The following is a 16,736-nucleotide window of genomic DNA, read 5'->3' on the forward strand; positions in this document are numbered from 1 at the left end:
GTGAAATCGGATGTGTCCACCGCACATGCTGATTGTTGACTGAAACTTGGGCCTCACCATCTCGAAACTGGATCCGCCTCGGAGCTCGTGTGGCCCCTGCCGACCTCCCGGCCCACCTGGATAACCCGCTATCCTGTCACAGCATATCGTTCAGTCGTCTTCGTCTTTTGTATTCATCCTGGCCTCAAGCTGGAAATTGGCCACCTCCACCCCAAGTATCAGTTTGCAGGCATACGTCCGGCACAGGACTTGGAGGTACGCACGCCTCCATCAGTCCTCGCCTCACACGGCACGCCTCGCCCCAGTGTTTCCTGTACTCAGTGACTGGTACGTTGCAGCCGCCTCTTACATGATAACACTCCTCTGTCACGCGTACATTTCCTCTTTTCTTTCTTTCCAACTCTGACACCCGCCTCTGTCATGCATCTCTCTCTTTTCCACTTTCTGCTTTCTGAGTTTTGTTTTGGTCTTTGTTGCCACGTTATCAACAACTTCATACACACAGCGCTCTCTTGTACATATTGTATTCTATTTTTGCCTTTCCGCCTTGTACATGCCGCGCTTCCTTTCCCTTCTCTCTCTTTTTCTTGTTTATCGCGCTTCGCGCCTCCCGGCCTCACCATTGGCGGGGGAGTACTGTAGCGAACTGACGTCACTATCACATTATAAGCATGCGCAAGATCATAAAACATTCTCTTAGGCGTCACCTTCTTTGTTGTCCAGTTGGCCTTTGTAGCCGTCGTCTAGGGCCCGACGTAAAACCCCTGAACCTCTACCGTCTACCTCCATCAATAGAGTGATTCTACTCTACCAGGAAGCTAAAAACGAACGCAGCCTAGAAGGTGGACTGGGGGCTGGGGACTCTCTTGGTGCTTCAATGGCTATCCGGGATGCGTAGGAATCCCCCCTAGCACGTACTGCAGCTGGCTCCGATGATTCGTCCTTTAAAGTTGGAATTAGACGTCTTTTTCCTGGAGAGCCCGAATCTCCTCCTTTTTCTGTTCTTTGGAGGCTGTTAGATTTTCAGGTCCGCAATATCTTCCACAAGAAGACGCACTGTCTCCCTCAGCTGATTCATGATCGTAAGCATCCTGATGCTGGCGGCTTGAGGGTCCATTGGTAGCCCAGTCTGTAATGCTACTCGATCATTTGGCTGGATTTTTTTCCCGGAGCGCTCCGACGAGCTGAACTCGGCTGAATCTGGCCAAGTTCACATTGTTGGCCCTTGCTAGGCTTTCTGTCCCTAGCTATCCAGAATACCAAAATCTATGGTAGCCATACTCCCCCTGGGAGAGCAGGGAATTGGACGTAAAAGAACCTACAACTGCGCAGGGGAACGACGAAAACGATTTCATGCGCCAGGGGCTGCTGTGGCTATCCATGTCAGCGAGAACATCTAGCGTGTCGTTGACGTACGCCTGGAAAAGTGTTGGTCCTAGAATGCTTCCCTCGGGGACTCCAGCGGTTGTCGCGTACATAGATGACGTACGCCTCCAACGAGGCACTGTAAGGAACGGGTGTCGAGGGACGAGGCCAGCCATCTCTGAAGCAGACCATTGATGCCTAGGCTACGCATTTTGTGGAGGAGGCCGACATGTGAGACACGATCAAATGCTCCTGTGATGTCCACATCAAGGATACGCCCCACCCTCCACAGCCCACAGCGCTTGCCCAGGCAGTTTGGAGAGGTTGCAAAGTGTCTGATGTTCCGAGGCCTCCGCGAAATCCAAACTGGTGCGACGTGAGCAGATGGTGGTCCTCAAAATAGTTTACGATGTGTCTGTTTACTAGAGTTTCCATGATTTTCGAGATTATGCACAGTAAGGATATGAGCGTGTAGTTGAGCGGGAAGATCGCTTGTGGATCAAAACCACGGTGGCGGTCTTCCACATCCTAGATTGGACTCCAGACCGGAAGCATAAGGCAAATAACTTGGACAGTGGCTCTGCAAGCTCTGCAAAGGACGCAAGCATAAATACTGTCAGGCCCTGTAGCCTTGGAGACGTCCAGCTTTGCCAGGAATGGGCGCACAGCCTCTGGGCGGAAGCGGATGGTGCAAAGAGGTGGAGCATCTGAGGGACCAGGGTCCACTAGGTCAGCCTCCACAAGGTCCGGACCGGCAACGCTACATTTCTTTGAGAAGAAGCGAGCGAATGCCTCGGCTTTCCCTGAGCTCGTTGCCCACTCGCGGCCGTCAGAGTTGACAATTTAGGGAATTTCGAGCTGTGTGCAGTTGCCAGCGGCGTTCTTCAACTTCGTCACGGAATTGGTGAATACCTGCTGAAGTGCTGATTCATAAGGGTGTTTTCTCCGGTCGCGCCAGCGCTTTTTCTTCTCCCTCTCGGTCTGGGAGCATTCAGGCGTCCACCATACCGGATCGGAAGGCCTCGTTTCCAGAACTTTGGATGGGACAAATTATGCAACAGCTAAAGTTATCGAAGCGGTTACTTGCTCACAGGAAATTTCCTCCGTGATGATATCACCCCATTCCACGTTGCGACGGTGCGCCCTGAGGCGATCCCAGTCTGCCCTGTTGTAGCAAAATACTGGGGGGCTCACGTCTATGCACATCAGAAAAGTCTGACAGTACAACTGCATGGTCAGATCGACCGAGGGGTGGAAGTGTACGTGTAGTTACTGGGGACGTGAATGTTGACATTATGAGGTCTAGCGGGTTGTCTCCACGGGTGACATGCTGAAAAAGAAGATGGGCAGCAGGTATCTTCGAGAGCCTTGCCTGCAGGCGTAGTTTTCGAGCTGTTCAACCAAGCCTGGTTGTGCACGTTGAAATCGCTAGCTAGGATAATGTGAGGGCCCTGCTGTCTAGCTTCTGGGAGGATGGTGTCGGGATGGTCAATTAGGGTGAGATCGCCAGGGGCACAGGACTCCGGCCGATACACTGCTTCCAAGACTTTGCGGAGACCTGGGCCCAGCTGGAGAGAAAACCAGATGATGTCATGTGTGGGGGACATGAGTTCAGTGATGAGCATGGAGGGGAGTGACGACTTCACCCAGATGGCTACCCCTCCCCCGTGTGCCGTTCTGTCCAACCAAAAGGGTGAGCTGTATCCAGGGAAACTATTGTCAGAGGGAAGCAATTTCTCCGCAGTGAACTTCGTTTCTGTCACAATTGCGACGTCGGGCTGATGCTGCAGGAGTGCGTGCTGTAGGTCGGGAAGTTTGCTGGCTAGGCCGAAAGCGTTTGTGCTGAGAATACGAAGATGCTTGCTACCCTTCATTGCAGGAGGAGGTAAGGGGAGTGGAATTTGGCGTAAGCGGGTGCATGGCTACATGTATGGCTAAGGGTCCTAAAAATCTAATGATATACCTAAAAGGTGTGGATAACAACGTCACTGTAGGCTAGGATTGAGTATCCTGTCACGCCAGTTGGCTGAGTCATGAGCCCTGTGCTGGGGCAAGGGGTTGGCTGTGGCCAGGGTCGATGTTGTTGCTCTCTTTTATTTTTTTTTGGAATTTTAGAAATCAGGTGAGGATTTCGCACTGGGACTGGTTCTCCTGCATTGTTCGGAGGTAATCCAGGGGTTTGCTGGCTGTTTAGACATGTCTGTGTTAGACACCAGTGAGGATACGAGATATTCAGCAAGCGCCGAATCTGGGTGATTGCATGTTGTCTTGGTAGGAGTGGTTGTGTCGGTGTGCGGTGAGGTTGGATGTTGTCGTACCTGTACCTGTGCTGCCTGGCGGCGTTTCAGGGTGCACAGTCGTGCTGGTTGCCGACATGGGCGATATAATGTCGTGTTCGTAGTGGTCGTTGACTGGGTCATTTGGTGCGAGCTGAGTCAGAGTGGATACCGGGAGAACGTACAGTATTTTGACGAGCGTAAAACGGACGAGACAAAGAAGAAGAAGAAAAGGAATCGCCCTCGGAACATCATATGGTTCAACCCACCATTTAGCAAGAACGTCGCCACCAACGTTGGACATCGCTTCCTCCAGCTAGTGGCCAAACACTTCCCCAAAGGCTCAAGCCTCAACAAAATCTTCAACCGGAACTCTGTAAAGGTTAGCTACAGTTGCATGCAGAATATGGCCACTATCATCAAGCAGCGCAATAACACGATTCTACGACCCAAGAAACAAGCTAACGGAAGTGACAACGATACCAGGACTTGTAACTGTCGGGCGAAAGACTCGTGTCCACTGAACGGAGCGTGCCTAACGGAGAGTATCGTATATAAGGCAAGAGTCACCGCAGGTATGGAGAAGAAGGAATATACTGGATTAACGGCAACAACGCTACTATAACCACCAATCCTCATTCCGCCACAGACAACACGAGAAGGACACCCGCCTATCGCAGTACGTCTGGACCAAAAAGGATGAAGGGAAGGCATGCAGCATTCAATGGGCGGTACACCGCAGAGCAGCGGCCTACAGCAACAAAAGCAAAAGGTGCAACCTGTGCCTGGCAGAGAAATTGGCAATCGCGCAAGCACCCAAGCACCTCTCTCTCAACAAAAGGAGTGAGCTTGTGTCGAAGTGTCGCCATGAGAACAGGTACTACCTTCGGAACTTTAAACCAGCTACAGCCATCACCTAATTAAGTAAGAGACAACCAGCTCCAGTGGTTGTCACCTTTCACCACTGCTGTCATTCACGCTTTGCACTGCAGCTATTTACACTTTGCTTTGTGAGGATATAAACCAATACTGATCCAGATTTCCAATTACTGTTTTCTGATGGTCGCTTAGGGCTGAGTAAAAACACTTCCTCTGTCCTCCTATTGTTTTAAAATCATAACTTATTGTTTTACTGCTTATATAGACAGTTTCCTCTGAGACAAGAATGCGACAATACTCATAAAAAGGACTTTACGAAAATCTTGAAAGTTTGGTTTCACAAGTATACTTTCAAGCCTTCTCAACAGGTGAAATAAAGGCAAAGGAAAAGGAAAAGGAACACTGAATTAAGTACGGTAAGGAGGTGGTCAAGCAGCGCAAAGAAGAAGATAGCTAAAGTAAACAGCGAAAATGCGTGACCTATACACATAGCAATAATGGCACAAAAGTGCAAGTGTGAGAAAACTCAATAAGCGTGACATGTAGTGCGACAACAAGAGACAATCACTGGACATAACTAACGAGGTTTTCACAACCTACCTAACAGCCTAAGTGTAAATTTAATTTGCTTATGCTTGCTTGCAAAGGTTGGGTTTCTTTGTGTGGATGTATACGGCTTCAAAACAATCTAGCACTGCGTACACATGACACAATCGAACAAAATCATCTGAATACACAGCACAACAATCAGGATGCTCAAACAAATGACTAGCAATGGACGACTCATACATGAGAATAATCAGCATGTGCGGTGGACACATCCGATACCAAATGGCTAGTCGTGTGGACCCTAGCCATTGCCGCTGTCAGTGCTTTAGATGCTGCAATCGCCGTCGGTGCCGATCTTAGCTGTTGCTTGGCGTTGATGTCAGTGCTTTAGACTGCCATCACCATTGTTGCCGATCTTGTCAACATCTGGACACACTCATCCGACAACAGGAGACGTCCAGCAAAGAATCATCCTGGTACAAGATGATCTAACGCAGCGGCATCAACACCAAGCAACGTCACCTAACAATTAATTAGACCACCGGAAAAACAACCGGACAAGACACTTACTGGCATGGCAGTGACAGGAACCGCATCAACTAGAAGAATGACAAGATCGGCAACGACGGCAATGGCAGCAGGAGCAGTCTGAAGAACAAATTGCCTGACTCCACCAAGACTCGAACCAGGGACCCTCGCTTGTAGCCAGCGATGCTGTAACCACTGAGCTATGGTGTAGTGGTCATCCCAGCAGAAACCGTTCAACATTTTCTTCAGACTTCGTAACTCACACTTTGTGTGAATCTATACAGGCGGGTGGGACGCAGCCCTCACTGTAATCCACACACTCCACCTACAAACTAGCACGCAATATTCTTCCAGGATCCTACATCCTATCCAAATTCTACTTTGTTCTTCCAGAGTTTTGCGCAGAAATGAACTTGTTCACCTACCTGCCGGGCTGTTCAAAGCCACAACCAAATTAGAAAAACTGTAAGTCACGTTGTGAATGTACCGTAAAAAGGCCTTTTTGTCGTAGTTCTTTTGAGATGTGGCAAATGGGATTTTGGGATATTGCATCTCGTTGATTGATCTCATGTACCCTTTATGACCCGAATCTGACGCCGCTCGTGGAAGACTTTTCCAGGTAGAACTCCGTGCTGGAAGCAAAGAGCTGAGATAGTGTCTTTACAAGTTCCATGGCGCATTCCTTCAAGAAAGAAACTAGCTCCTGCGATTTCTTTTCCACTTAGCCACCTATTTAACCACACTTTACTACACTTCACCACAGGCAAGTTCCCTACCGACTGGAAACTGGCTACATTTGTGCCTATTTACAAGTGCAAAGGCAGCAAATCCCAAGCGAGTAACTATCGCCCAATATCCCTCCTGTCCTGTATTTCCAAACTTTGCGAACGGCTCTTCTTCAATCAATTATATAATCATATTTCTCCTACTCTGGATCCCGCGCAATCTGGGTTTCGTCGTGGTGACTCGACCGCTCTACAGCTCACCAAGCTGATCCAAAACATTGCCGACCATCGTCATACGGGGCAGAAAGTTGCCATATGCTTTTTCGACAACGAGAAAGCTTTCGACACAGTGTGGCACTGTGCATTACTTGCTAAACTTTCCAAAGTTTTCGGTGTGTGTGGCGCAGCGCTAGAGTGGATTACAGACTACCTATCCGACAGAACGCAAGTTGTCTTTGAAGGTGGACTTCTCTCAGATGCCTCACTTGTTCTGTCCGGAGTGCCGCAGGGATCCATCCTAGGGCCCCTCCTTTTCCAAGTGTATATTAATGATCTTCCCAGTCATGTTGAAGGTGTGTCCTTATTTGCTGACGATACTGCACTGCTCCGGTTCAATAAGTGTCTAGTGAGGCTGCGAGACAGTCTCCAGTGCGGCATCAACGAAGTCCATCAGTGGATGACTACCAGGAGATTAAGACCTAGGGGGCGTTCGTTTTTGATCTACAGGTTTGGGTAGAAACTACTTCTTACGGTAGAGGTGTTCGTTTTTTGAAAAAAAATTCTACTCAAAAGGGTAGATTCTACTTTCCTCTACCGGCTCTACCGGGAAAAAGTTGGTAGAATCCGGTAGAAGTTGGTAGAGCTACGGGATTTCCAGCAAGATCAAGGATTTGTACACAACTCCATAAAAAAAAGAAACATTTCACGTACACATCGTGTAAACTACTAGATTTGGTAGAACAGCGTTCGTACACTTGCCTCTACCATCTACTTCTATTGGTAGAGTGACTCTACTCTACTCTACCAGGTAGCTAAAAACGAACGCAGCCCTAATATCGCCAAAACTGAGATATTATTCCTGCCGAACTCAGAGCCAACCTATGCATTTACTCTTCCCGGATCCCTCACAGAACCTCACAGTGGTGAAGCAACACAAGCATCTTGGTTTGGTCATTGACTCAGACTTATCGTTTAGTTGACATGTCGACTATATCTGTAGCAAAGTCAGTAAAGCTGTTGGCTATCTCGTGTCTCATTGCTCCCACCTACCGCTTTAATGCATTTGCCTTTTTTATCATTGCTATATTCTCCCCATTTTTTCTATTGCTCAACCGCCTGGTCATCCCTACCAAGTACAGTAGATATTGGTTATAACGTGCCCTTCTGATTTTTCACATTTTATCACTATTACCGGTATATCACTACAGGCGATTTTCAACTGCCTGTGTCATACATACACATTATACACGTGTGGGTACTCGATCGCGCTAATGTAGCATACTGATACGTAATGCATGCTACTGCACCTTCTTCAGTCTAGAGTGAAGAACTTCTTGGCCAAAAGGCATCATCCAGGAAGCACCAGACCAGAATACTGTTGTCCTGAAGACTGAACTGCTGTTACATACTAGAGAGACCGAATATAAGGTAAATAGGTGCGAGGTACATATTGTGACATAACTAACACCAGGGTACTAAAGGTGACACCTACATAGTATCTACTACCACATTACTCCAATGCTTTAGTAAAAAGCTAGCAACCGAATGAAATGGGCAACGCAATATATTAATAAAACAACCGAGTAAATCAATTTCGAATGATCATATATCTTGCTGAATCGAATGATTAACCCAACACTTTAGCAACAAGAAGTTGAAAAGAATGATCAACCCAAACGCTCTAGCAACGAGAGGATATTACTGCTGTCTATTCTTGCTCATAACTTTGATAGAATGAATGCTGCTATTGTCACTACTCCGGCTACTAAGGATGCCATGCTATTATAGTAAAAGTGTTTCAATCGTATCCCAGCCGCTCCACAGGCATGCTCACTCTGCTAGAACGTCGAGGCAGCTGTGGCTGGTTGTTGTCGGCTCGGGCTTCTTCTTCCGTTGTGCCTGCAGCATCTTTGTCAGACCCAGGGCTACGGCTCCGCTCGGTGGTCGCCTCAGTTGCTGATGGTGGGATAGTCTCCCTGACTTGCCGGCGGTTTCTTATGGCCGTGCGCACACCGTCTTCCACCACCACTTGACGGCCTTCCTGTCGTACGACACACCATTCCTTGGCCGGTTGACTATATCCGTCTTGCAGTACCACTTTACTGCCTGGCTCGAGAGCAGGGAGCTCCCGCACGCCTCTCTTCTGATCGTGTTGATGGGCCATTCGCATTTTTTGGTCAATTTGCTTCTCCCGGTTGATGATTTGACCGTTAGCTAGATTCGGCAATCGTCCTCGAAGGGCCCGTCCAAAGAATGCTTCTCCTGGTGATGTCCCAATCATCCGATTCACGGATGTACGAATGCCGAATAGCGCTTGCTGGAGTCGCTGTCTCAGAGGTAGTGATGAAGGCATCCCACTCAAGCGCCTGCGCACGACGCCATGGAATCTCTCCACCATTCCGTTGGAGCATGGATACCGCGGGCTCGACTTGATATGCTTGACTCCTGCTTTCCGGAGAAAAGTTTCTGTTTCGTCCGACACCAGCTGTGGCCCATTGTCGCTAACTAGCTCCACCGGTAGACCATGTCTTGCGAATACTTCCGACAATGCTTGTATTATGACTCTCGACGTGGTGCTGGATAGCAAGAGCAACTCGGGATATCGGGATCCGTAGTCGATGACCGACAAGAAGTGATGATCCTCGATCTCCACGAGGTCCACCGCCACCCGATACCAGACTGGTAGGATTTCTGACGGTTGGAGGGGTTGTGGAGGATTCCGCTGCCTCTTCCAGCATGTCGAGCATGTCCTAGCGAATTCTGAGGCATCTTTGCTCATGGACGGCCACCATACACTTTGTCGCAACGTGTCCAGAAACGTGTCGAGTAGTGGATGGCCTTCGTGTGCGATACGGAGGACTTGGTCATACAAGGTACCGGGTATGACGATGCGATTGTTATGCATGACGATGTCATCAACCACTGACAACGAGTCCCTTATTCGAAAGTATACCTCGTCGCTGCCGTCGCATGTATTCCACTTGCCTTGTAACACTCTGTTCCTGACTCGACTTAGCTCACCATCAGTGTCTGTGGCTAGCCGGGCATCTTCGCAAGAGATTGGAGCTTCCCCCAGGATTAAGCCAACATACTCCTTCATTGACCTGGCCTCTGCCGGACTGGCTTCAACTGCTTGGGAGGGGGCTCTCGATAGCGCGTCAGTACAAATCATTGACGTTCCTGGCGTATAGGTCAACTGAAAGTCGTATGGGAGGATTGCCAGCAGCCATCGCTGCACTCGGGCTGGCACCTGATCGAATTCCTTCTTTACGATTGCCACCAGAGGCTTGTGGTCAGTGAATACGATCACTTGTCGCCCCAGTACGAATTGGCGGAATTTTACCAAGCCGAAAACCACAGCCAGCATCTCTCTCTCGAGCTGCGAATACCGTGTCTCGGGATCCTTGAGAGCTTTGCTAGCGCATGACACGGGTTGAAAGCGGCCATGATTGTCCTTCTGCCACAGTATAGCTCCCAGGCCACATGGAGATGCATCCACACTAATGGCCGTCTCCCTGGTTGGCGTGACGTCGAAGAACGACAGACGTAACAATCTAGACGCGGCCTCCTCTTTGAGTGTGTTGAACTCCATCCAGAGCGAGTTGTCTGCGACGAATGGCTCGCGTTTTGCCAATGTCCTGACCGGTGCCGTTGCGTCCGCTAATCCAGGGATGAATTTTCCGAGGTATGTTAGCATACCAAGGAATCGCCGTACATCCGACTGAGATTCTGGCAGAGGCATGTCTAGGATTGCCTTCACTTTGTCTGGGTCAGGATTGACGCCCTGGGCATTCAGTATGCTGCCAAGGTATCTAACCTCACTTTGCTTCCACTGACATTTGTCGTTGTTCAATTTCAGCTGTGCCGCTTGTAGTCGCTCTAGGACTCGCTGCAGTCGTTCATCGTGTTGCTTGATGCTGTCACCGGTGACCAGTACATCGTCTACGTACACGAAGACTCCTGGGATACCAGCGAGCAGGTCAGACATGACCCTTTGGACGATTTCCGGGGCACATGAGATGCCAAAGGGTAACCGCTTGAATCGGAACAAACCTTCCTCCGTCGTGAAAGTTGTGTACGGCTGTGAGCTGGATGACAGCGGGATTTGGTGGAATCCAGACTCTGCGTCCAAGACCGACAAAATCGTTGCACCGTGGATTTGGGCTGTTATTTCCTCAGCGGTAGGCATGGCTCTCTTCTCCCGAATGATGTTTTGGTTCAACTTCCTGTAATCTATACACAAGCGAAGCTTGCCGTTAGATTTGCGGCTAGGAACTATCGGTGAGATCCATGGAGTCGCCTCTTTCACTGGTTCGATAATTCCAGCCTCCAACATTCGACTTAGTTCTGCCTTGACCTCCTCGCGGATGCTGAAAGCATGTCGTCGGCATGCAGACGCCACAGGCACGGCGTTTGGGTCCACGGCGATGTCTACCGGCCGCATAGTCACTGTGTTGATGTCGGCAATGTCTACCGGCGGCATAGTCACTGTGTTGATGTCTGGCTCATCAACGGTGACAGTGACCAATTGTAACTGCTGAATGACGTCCTGTCCGAAGAGGGGACATTTCCCGGGTGAGACCACAAAGCACCGACAAGCTATCGATCTGCCATTTGCTTCAAACGTTGCGGTCGCCGTACCAAGTGTGTGGACTTCCTGGCCACCGTATCCACAGAGTCGTCTGTCCGGTAATTCCTCTGGCAGGACGACCGTGCAGGGCATTATTGTCCGTGTGGCACCCGTGTCTAACAGACCGTGTACTATCTTACCATCAACCCGCACATCGACCCAATAGCGGGGATCATGAGCTGCGCGTAGCGTTGCCGCAGGCTCCATGGTATAAGCCTCTTCGAATTCGTCTTCGACCACCAATGTATCTTCCTCTATTTTATTGCTGAGTCTGTCTTTCCGGAGGCAGACCTGAGGAAAGTGGCCCACTATCCCACAGTGCCGGCATCTAGTCCGGCCTGCCGGGCAAAAGGATCTTCCCGGGGTATGTTCTTCCCGCACAATACTTGCACGCTCCTTTCCGCCTTTTATGTCGAGGAGGTTGTGCCGAGGCTCCTGCCACTTTCCTGGACTCCTCTCCTGACATGACTCTGTTTACCATTGGTGTCGATGATGATGATAGCGGCTGCGGAGTCGGTGCTACTGGCTGCTCGTACAGTAGCGAGTCCAGTATAGATGCTTCCATTCCTACTGCCTTTGCCGATGCCGCAGTTAGCATCAGATCTGCGGTCGCTAGGAGTTCTCGTCTTATAGCTGATGACTGCAGTCCTTCAATGAACTGGTCTCTGATGACTCCATTTACGATTGTGTCCACATCGGTGCTGTCGAAGCTGCATTGTTGTGCCATAGCCCGAAGGGCTGACAAGTAGGCTGTCACAGTCTCCCCATTCCTCTGCTTCCGACCTCTAAACCTGTGCCGTTCTGCTGTCAGGTTGATGGAAGGCTTGAAATACTTCTCCAAGGCCGTTTTCAGAGGAGTGTACGTGTCAGGTGGGACATCCCCTTCTGCCTCAGCTGTGGTCACAACCAAGCCTTTGGTGATCCGCCGGAGGTCGATTCCGCCAATATTCAGCAGCAGTTTCCTCTTCTGCGCGGCTGCGTCGATCTTCTGTAGGTCAAGGTAGGCTTCGAAGTCTTCCAACCACAAGGCGAATTCCTCAGCTTGGTTCGTGTCCTCAGAGACTTGAAAGGAACTCGGGGCTCTGCCGAGAGAACTTGCCATCTTGAGTCCTGCTTGTTCACTGCGCCAATGTTGTCCTGAAGACTGAACTGCTGTTACATACTAGAGAGACCGAATATAAGGTAAATAGGTGGGAGGTACATATTGTGACATAACTAACACCAGGGTACTAAAGGTGACACCTACATAGTATCTACTACCACAAATACCATATGACAACATACATGTGGCTCCAAGTCGAGACATCAATGCCTCACACTCGTGTGTTGCTATCACTATAGACGATAGTTTTTCTGCACAAAGAGGTGTTTTGAATGGTGATTCTGTGTCCTTATAGCCGATTTATCGCTATATACGATATATTGGTTATAATGATAATTTGACTGGCTTTTTCTGGTTTTGCTTTTGATATTTTCATTTTGTATCAATATAGCCGATTTATCACTATGTCCGATGACTTTATAACCGATATCCACTATAAATAGTTAATGAGTACCCTGGAAGTCCAAAATAAGAGGATACTGAAAGTCCTTTTCCTCAAACCTTCCCTATCTCTAGTCAAGCGGATCGAAAACTGGGTATATTTGTTAATTCTATTCGTCTTGACAAAGCCCCGCCACACTTGCGTAAATATCGCTAGTTTCTTCCCACTCTTCCTACGCGCAATCCCTGCTTTACATAAAGCCCGAACATCAGCTTATACCAGATCTTCATTTTTCGCTGCCTATTCTCTCTGGCTGGCCCTGCCTCTATCAGTAAAATCGTCTTGTACCCTAAATGATTTCAAGGCCAATATGAAGCTCGTGTTCTAATAGAGAGTTTCTGCTATACGTCAAACGTAGAGAAATCACGTAGAGAGCAGGTGTCTGGGTTAGTGTCTATGGCTTTGTATGTTTTGGGTCCAGATTTCTACGCGGAGATGAGGTTCTCTACGTTGTGGCACACGCAAAGAAAATGCGTACGGATTGGATGGGTATCGATCAACTGATGCAGAAAACTGCCAAATATAGAAGGGAAATTCCCAGTACTCATTCCACGTGACTTCTCTACGTGAAGAGTAGAGCAGAACAGGATTTCTTTACGTTACGGGAACGCGAAGAGACTTCGCGTGATTCTTTGCATCGCATTCCCGAAACGTAGAGCAGAACCTCCCTAATAACTGCTAATTCTTTATCGAGGTTTGATTCTCTTTGCCTCCAGTAATGTGTAATATCTGCTTTTTGCTTTGTTTTTGTTTACTGCCATGGCTGGCTACTGCCCCCTCCCTCCATATTGGCCTATAATCTCTGGCCACGGTAAGGTGAAATAAATAAAAATAAAATAAAATTGCATCGCAGCTCAAAGAAACTATTTGATCGCTAAACGAAGTGGGACCCATGCCGCTCGTCAACATTTACAACACTTTCGTTTCGACAAGTTCTCTCTGACTCCATTATCGATATGAGGAAGAACTCGGTTGTTGTAAACGAGACGTGCATGACTGTATCAACATGAGTGAGTTGTCATTCTTCCTGCTTTCGCGCGGAATAGTTCTTCCAGTTCACAGTGAGTTTTTCCAGGCAGCTCTCGAGTGCTCATACGGTAAGACGGCAATCTTGTATGAACCATATAGCTGGCTGTACTTCTTGAAGAAATGAAGAAAATCTATCTGGCCGCTTTTGGAAAACGCCCGGCGGAGTACAGATATTTGCGTTCCGAACCGAATGATTCTAGTCTATACATGTTGCCACTCACCGACTTACAATATTTAATGCTCGCTCCATAGCAAACCAGTCGGGCGAACTCATTCAAATCGGTGAATACGACGGAAAGCGCCCCCTCAAGCTCCAACACCAGGCGCCGCTCCAGACGCCAGCACGCCAAACACTGCAGCGTGATCACCTCCATCGAGTCTGACAAGAAATTTGAACTGACAACCCTTGCGAATTTTACTAGCAGCAAACCTCAACAACATATATTGAACAAATCTCGATTTGAACGATCGAAGCACGATATTTATGCTTCCTGAAACTGGCCCTGCGCCGACCACCGCTTGACAGGCGACCCAGCAAGCGCAAGCTACTACTGTTTGTATCGAGGTGCCTTCATGGGAAATCTAGTGCCACATTGTCTGTACTGTTCGTCAGATCTGCTGACAGGAGAACCCGTCTTCAGAGGTCCAGTGGTCTGCTCAGTGGGTGCGTTGGATTACAAACTTGAATCGATTCATGAATTCATTCGTGAATCGATTCAAATGCGCAATTTCTTCCAAGTAATCGAACGGCGTGAACATGGTAAAATAGCAATAAGATTTTGGTTACGTGGTCATGACGTTGAACAAAACTTAAAGGAAAAGGGCCGTAAGTCGTAGATTTCACGAAACAACTGCTGTTTGATACTGACTTTCTTCTCATTGCTTTTCTTTCACATGTACTTGTACACGATGTAGTCACTTTCGCATGTAGAATATTCCATGTTTACTTTGACGCTAAGTGTCGTCTGAAAAATGGACAATGCCGAGGCATTCCCGATCTGGACGGTGTTTGATGATGACGAGACAGAAGAAATGCTGTTCCCTGCTCGGTGCAATATTGCTCCGTTTACGATGTTCCTTGTTTGTTACTGGAGCGCAGCAGTGCCAAGAGTAACACATTTTGCTGAAGCAACTGTGCCCAGTTATTCTATGAACAATTTTTGCCAGCATTTTCTTCTCCCTCCTTTATCTTGCCTTTCCCCTATTGTGTTGCTGGAAGAGGTTTGATGGAGTTGTGTGCATGTGCATGTGGCGGACCAGTTTAGTACCGTCATGACTTTTCAACACGTGGCTTCTTTTCTTTTCTCTTTTCACATCACCCCATGTGGATCCGTGGAATCGATTCCGAATCGATTCCAGGGCTCACGACATGGAAATCGAACGACTTGAATGCATGCGAATGGATTCATGAATCAATCCGGGTGAGTAATCGAAAGAACTCAGCCGGGCCATCCTCCACTCGCTCTGCCGTTCCTCGGCCGAAAATCGCAGGATCTGCACTCTGGAACCTGCTGCCAGATGATGTTGGGACCATAGCAAGACAGAACAAGTTTAGCATAAGTTGCCTACCATATTGTTGGTAAGATTAGCCCGCCCCTAGCTCTCCTCAACCACCCTGTCACCCCTGATACTCGCTTGTCAGATACTTTCGTAATTTTCTAATTCCTGTCCTCTCTTTTCTAAAGGCGGCCTATCCATTCGCCTCTATAACATTGGGTCTAGTTCCTTTTTGTGTGAATTAAAATAAGTCAACCCACCAAGCAACATAGCAGATCGACGGATTTGATCGAGCTGATCGACAATCAAGATCAGAATCAAAATCTGGACGATGAAGGCTGATCAGCAACACGATGTTTGCGTACATTTACCCGAGTTGCCGGAGTTCGCAGCATGCAGCAAGGTGTGGGTTTTCCTCAGGTTCGGTGAGGAGCGAGCGTACGTCTGCTTGTTGTAATTTTCTTGTAGAGCAACTATTTGTCTCCAAAAGGTCGACACTCTAATCAGTGACAATGCAGAGCTTGTTGACCGCGCAGCGTTTGGTCTCAGCGCAACTCCATCGACCTGGCATGAAGGATATTTTGAAAATCAGTTCGTAATGAAAATTCGATTTCTAGGACTCGGATGACTATGCTCAAAACCCCAATAATGACTATTGTGTTGAGCTCATCACGTTATCTGGTTGCAGGAATATAGATCAGGTGGGAATAGAGGTATTATGTCAATAGGAATCAACTTTATTCTCTTTGTCGAGCTATGTCGCTCTGGCAACAGATGTCATCCATGCGTGAAACACTAAATTACTGTTGGCATCCTAAAAAATGCACGAAACACACGACCAACTTACCAGATACACGAAATAGCCGTGGATGCATTTCCGTGCCCAATAAGTCGATCTCTCCGGGGTGCACATGAAAAGAAAGTGCTCGAACCTGTCATACCTGTCATACTGGCCAACCCTCCCGGTTTTCCTGGGAAAATCCCGGGAAATCAACACTACTCCCCGGGTCCTGGGGATTTGAAGGAAAATCCCGGAAAAGGCACAGTTTCGTCTGATACAGGATTTTCCTGAAAACTCCATGGATTTGCTTTGAATGTCAAGGTTTTTTTCAAAAATATGTGCGGTGCGCAATTGCACTTCGAACTGTTAACAGCACTTTCAAGACCTGACCACAAGATCTGCACTGACAGGCGCTATAGGTGGGCGCCGACGCGTCGACTGATCGAACTGCAGTGCAGGGTTGAACTGTGCCGTGCGCAGATCTGCAGAGTTGAATTTTTTTGGCGGGAAAAGCCCCTTTCACTTGTTTTTGTGCCATCCAGGGATTTTGCGAAAAATCCAAGGATTCTGCATGTATTGTCAAGGGATTGAGATTTTGGTGGTTGGTCAGTATGCTACGTGGTCGAAATTTCAAATGATATTCCTGGAAAACAGGTTGCAGCTAGATCCTAAATCATGAAGTGCAGGGCATCGTGTCTCTTCATGGTTTCACTC

At 48.4% G+C, this 16,736-nt stretch overlaps 1 long non-coding RNA gene across 1 annotated transcript in view; it reads left to right on the forward strand.

Moving 5' to 3' along the window:
* LOC135821220 (uncharacterized) overlaps positions 1-16,736 on the forward strand; it is a 42,091-nt gene that overhangs the window by 1,612 nt on the left and 23,743 nt on the right. The window contains exon 2 of the long non-coding RNA XR_010554316.1: positions 5,991-6,062. This is a non-coding gene — a long non-coding RNA (uncharacterized LOC135821220). The remainder of the gene's footprint in view (positions 1-5,990; positions 6,063-16,736) is intronic.

The sequence above is a fragment of the Sycon ciliatum genome, chromosome 7, assembly GCF_964019385.1.
Source record: "Sycon ciliatum chromosome 7, ocSycCili1.1, whole genome shotgun sequence".
NCBI classification, from domain to species: domain Eukaryota; kingdom Metazoa; phylum Porifera; class Calcarea; order Leucosolenida; family Sycettidae; genus Sycon; species Sycon ciliatum.